The sequence below is a fragment of the Oncorhynchus keta genome, chromosome 35, assembly GCF_023373465.1.
Source record: "Oncorhynchus keta strain PuntledgeMale-10-30-2019 chromosome 35, Oket_V2, whole genome shotgun sequence".
In the NCBI taxonomy this organism is placed as follows: Eukaryota; Metazoa; Chordata; class Actinopteri; order Salmoniformes; family Salmonidae; genus Oncorhynchus; species Oncorhynchus keta.
The window spans coordinates 13,796,902-13,802,101 of NC_068455.1; positions in this window are offsets into that span (position 1 = coordinate 13,796,902).

A 5,200-nucleotide genomic window follows, 5' to 3' on the forward strand; every position below is an offset into this window, starting at 1 on the left:
TAGTCTATATGTAAACACTGCTACAGCCAGCTAGTAGTCTATATGTAAACACTGTTACAGCCAGCTAGTAGTCTATATGTAAACACTGCTACAGCCAGCTAGTAGTCTATATGTAAACACTGCTACAGCCAGCTAGTAGTCTATATGTAAACACTGCTACAGCCAGCTAGTAGTCTATATGTAAACACTGTTACAGCCAGCTAGTAGTCTATATGTAAACACTGCTACAGCCAGCTAGTAGTCTATATGTAAACACTGCTACAGCCAGCTAGTAGTCTATATGTAAACACTGCTACAGCCAGCTAGTAGTCTATATGTAAACACTGCTAGTAGTCTATATGTAGACACTGCTACAGCCAGCTAGTAGTCTATATGTAAACACTGCTACAGCCAGCTAGTAGTCTATATGTAAACACTGCTACAGCCAGCTAGTAGTCTATATGTAAACACTGCTACAGCCAGCTAGTAGTCTATATGTAAACACTGCTACAGTCAGCTAGTAGTCTATATGTAAACACTGCTACAGCCAGCTAGTAGTCTATATGTAAACACTGCTAGTAGTCTATATGTAAACACTGCTACAGCCAGCTAGTAGTCTATATGTAGACACTGCTACAGCCAGCTAGTAGTCTATATGTAAACACTGCTACAGCCAGCTAGTAGTCTGTATGTAGACACTGCTACAGCCAGCTAGTAGTCTAGATGTAAACACTGCTACAGCCAGCTAGTAGTCTATATGTAGACACTGCTACAGCCAGCTAGTAGTCTATATGTAAACACTGCTACAGCCAGCTAGTAGTCTGTATGTAGACACTGCTACAGCCAGCTAGTAGTCTAGATGTAAACACTGCTACAGCCAGCTAGTAGTCTATATGTAGACACTGCTACAGCCAGCTAGTAGTCTAGATGTAAACACTGCTACAGCCAGCTAGTAGTCTATATGTAAACACTGCTACAGCCAGCTAGTAGTCTGCATGTAAACACTGCTAGTAGTCTATGTAAACACTGCTACAGCCAGCTAGTAGTCTATATGTAAACACTGCTACAGCCAGCTAGTAGTCTATATGTAAACACTGCTACAGCCAGCTAGTAGTCTATATGTAGACACTGCTACAGCCAGCTAGTAGTCTATATGTAGACACTGCTACAGCCAGCTAGTAGTCTGTATGTAAACACTGCTACAGCCAGCTGGTAGTCTATATGTAAACACTGCTACAGCCAGCTAGTAGTCTATGTGTAAACACTGCTACAGCCAGCTAGTAGTCTATATGTAAACACTGCTAGTAGTCTAGCACTGCTAGTAGTCTATATGTAAACACTGCTTACAGCCAGCTAGTAGTCTATATGTAAACACTGCTACAGCCAGCTAGTAGTCTATATGTAAACACTGCTACAGCCAGCTAGTAGTCTATATGTAAACACTGCTAGTAGTCTGTATGTAAACACTGCTACAGCCAGCTAGTAGTCTATATGTAAACACTGCTACAGCCAGCTAGTAGTCTATATGTAAACACTGCTAGTAGTCTATATGTAAACACTGCTAGTAGTCTATATAGTCTATATGTAAACACTGCTACAGTCAGCTAGTAGTCTATATGTAAACACTGCTACAGCCAGCTAGTAGTCTATATGTAAACACTGCTACAGCCAGCTAGTAGTCTATATGTAAACACTGCTACAGCCAGCTAGTAGTCTATATGTAAACACTGCTACAGCCAGCTAGTAGTCTATATGTAAACACTGCTACAGCCAGCTAGTAGTCTATATGTAAACACTGCTACAGCCAGCTAGTAGTCTATATGTAAACACTGCTAGTAGTCTACACTGCTACAGCCAGCTAGTAGTCTATATGTAAACACTGCTACAGCCAGCTAGTAGTCTATATGTAAACACTGCTACAGCCAGCTAGTAGTCTATATGTAAACACTGCTACAGCCAGCTAGTAGTCTATATGTAAACACTGCTACAGCCAGCTAGTAGTCTATATGTAAACACTGCTACAGCCAGCTAGTAGTCTATATGTAGACACTGCTACAGCCAGCTAGTAGTCTATATGTAAACACTGCTACAGCCAGCTAGTAGTCTATATGTAAACACTGCTACAGCCAGCTAGTAGTCTATATGTAAACACTGCTACAGCCAGCTAGTAGTCTATATGTAAACACTGCTACAGCCAGCTAGTAGTCTATATGTAGACACTGCTACAGCCAGCTAGTAGTCTATGTGTAGACACTGCTACAGCCAGCTAGTAGTCTATATGTAGACACTGTTACAGCCAGCTAGTAGTCTATATGTAAACACTGCTACAGCCAGCTAGTAGTCTGCATGTAAACACTGCTAGTAGTCTATATGTAGACACTATTACAGCCAGCTAGTAGTCTATATGTAAACACTGCTAGTAGTCTATATGTAAACACTGCTAGTAGTCTATATGTAAACACTGCTAGTAGTCTATATGTAAACACTGCTACAGGCAGCTAGTAGTCTATATGTAAACACTGCTACAGCCAGCTAGTAGTCTATATGTAAACACTGCTACAGCCAGCTAGTAGTCTATATGTAGACACTGCTACAGCCAGCTAGTAGTCTATATGTAAACACTGCTACAGCCAGCTAGTAGTCTAGATGTAAACACTGCTACAGTCAGCTAGTAGTCTATATGTAAACATTGGCAGAAGATATCGACCCTACCTCTAAGCTTGTATACACTGAGCTGCACTGGGGTCGGAACACAATCATGGTTACATTAAGACACCGTGGAGCCGGCGCGAGATATGGACCGGAAAATGTACGTCAAATGCAGGGATGGGATATGCCACTGTACTCCAAATTGTACCATTTTGGAATGGCACGTCATGTTGAACAACAAAGGTGCTGATTGTCTGACACTGCCATTCCAAAATGATGATAAAAAGGCTGAGGTGGCTACTGCTAGCTAGGATGAAAACAAAATGGCAGTTTCCAGAAGAAACTAGCAGTATTCCAATCTTCTCAATGGAGCCGTGTGGATAAAGGTACAATTTGGAGTACAGTGGCATTTCCCCATCCCTGCATTGAGGTACGTTTTCTGATCCATATCTTCCAACGTCTCCATGCAGTCTTAATGTAACCATGATTAAGTTCCGACCCCAGTGCAGCTCAGTGTAAAGATGTGTAACAGTAGAGTCGTCTGTAGCTAGCAGCCTACTGTGCTGCCGAGGAGAGATCAAGATACAGTGAAACCATTCTTTGAACATTGTATCATTTAATATTTGATAAGAACAGATATGCTGCACATCTCGTGGGCATCTCTCTTGCAGTGATCGACGCTACTGTAGCTGGATTAGATTGTGTGTAAAACCATTATTATACCAACCTCACTCCCGAAGTCTGTGAGCAGATTCAAAATCATGCAAATGTTGTCTCTGTATCTTGATATGTCCTTGCAAGACGGCGTTGTGCCAACATTTCCCATTTGTTTATCACCTACAATGTTTTTATCAATTAACTTCTTCTACCTGTCCGCCATTCCGCTACCACGTCTCAGGCACGGTGCTCATTGATTGGTTAACAGCGATCCCTTCAATAGCGGAAGTGGTATTACGAAGCACCGCAAAGAATGGGACATAATGATCATAAAACATTCAACAAGTTGGCATTAGTATAAACCTAAACCTAAACTCAACATAAAAAGAAACGTCCCTTTTTCAGGACCCTGTCTTTAAAAGATAATTCGTAAAAATCCAAACAACTTCACAGATCTTCATTGTAAAGGGTTTAAACACTGTTCCCCATGCTTGTTCAATGATGCATAAATAATAAATGAATATGCACCTGTGGAACGGTCGTTCAAACACTAACAGCTTACAGACAGACGGTAGGCAATTAAGGTCACAGTTATGAAAACTTAGGACACTAGAGGCCTTTCTACTGACTCTGAAAAACACAAAATGAAAGATGCCCAGGGTCCCTGCTCATCTGCGTGGACGTGCCTTAGGCATGCTGCAAGGAGGCATGAGGACTGCAGATGTGGCCAGGGCAATAAATTGCAATGTCTGTACTGTGATACGCCTAAGACAGTGCTACAGGGAGACAGGATGGACAGCTGATCGTTCTCACAGTGGCAGACCACGTGTAACACCTGCACAGGATCGGTACATCCGAACATCACACCTGCGGGACAGGTACAGGATGGCAACAACAACTGCCCGAGTTACACCAGGAACACACAATCCCTCCATCAGTGCTCAGACTGTCCGCAATAGGCTGAGAGAGGCTGGACTGAGGACTTGTAGGCCTGTTGTAAAGGCAGGTCCTCACCAGACATCACCGGCAACAGCGTCGTCTATGGGCACAAACCCACCATCGCTGGACCAGACAGGACTGGCAAAAAGTTATCTTCACTGAAGAGTTGCGGTTTTGTCTCACAAGGAGTGATGGTCGGATTCGTGTTTATTGTTGAAGGAATGAGCGTTACACCGAGGCCTGTATTCTGGAGCCGGATCGATTTGGAGGTGGAGGGTCGTCATGGTCTGGGGCGGTGTGTCACAGCATCATCGGACTGAGCTTGTTGTCATTGCAGGCAATCTCAACGCTGTGCGTTACAGGGAAGACATCCTTCTCCCTCATGCGGTACCCTTCCTACAGGCTCATCCTGACATGACCCTCCAGCATGACAATGCCACCAGCCATACTGCTTGTTCTGTGAGTGATTTCCTGCAAGACAGTGTTCTGCCATGGCCAACGAAGCACCCGGATCTCAATCCTATTGAGCACGTCTGGGACCTGTTGGATCGGAGGGTGAGAACTAGGGCCATTCCCCCCCAGAAATGTCCGGGAACTTCTCACAGCAAGAACTGGCAAACCTGGTACAGTCAATGAGGAGGAGATGCACTACAGTACTTAATGCAGCTGGTGGCCACACCAGATACTGACTGTTACTTTTGATTTTGACCTCCCCTTTTGTTCAGGGACACATTATTCCATTTCTGTTAGTCACATGTCTGTGTATCTTGTTCAGTTTGTCTCAGTTGTTGAATCTTGTTATGTTCATACAAATATTTACACATGTTAAGTTTGCTGAAAATAAATGCAGTTGACAGTGAGAGGACATTTCTTTATTTGTTTGTTTATTTGTTTATATTATGCCCATTTAAAATCCATTCTCAACTATCTTTGTAGCGAAAATATAATCATTATGGAATAAATAGATAATAGACTA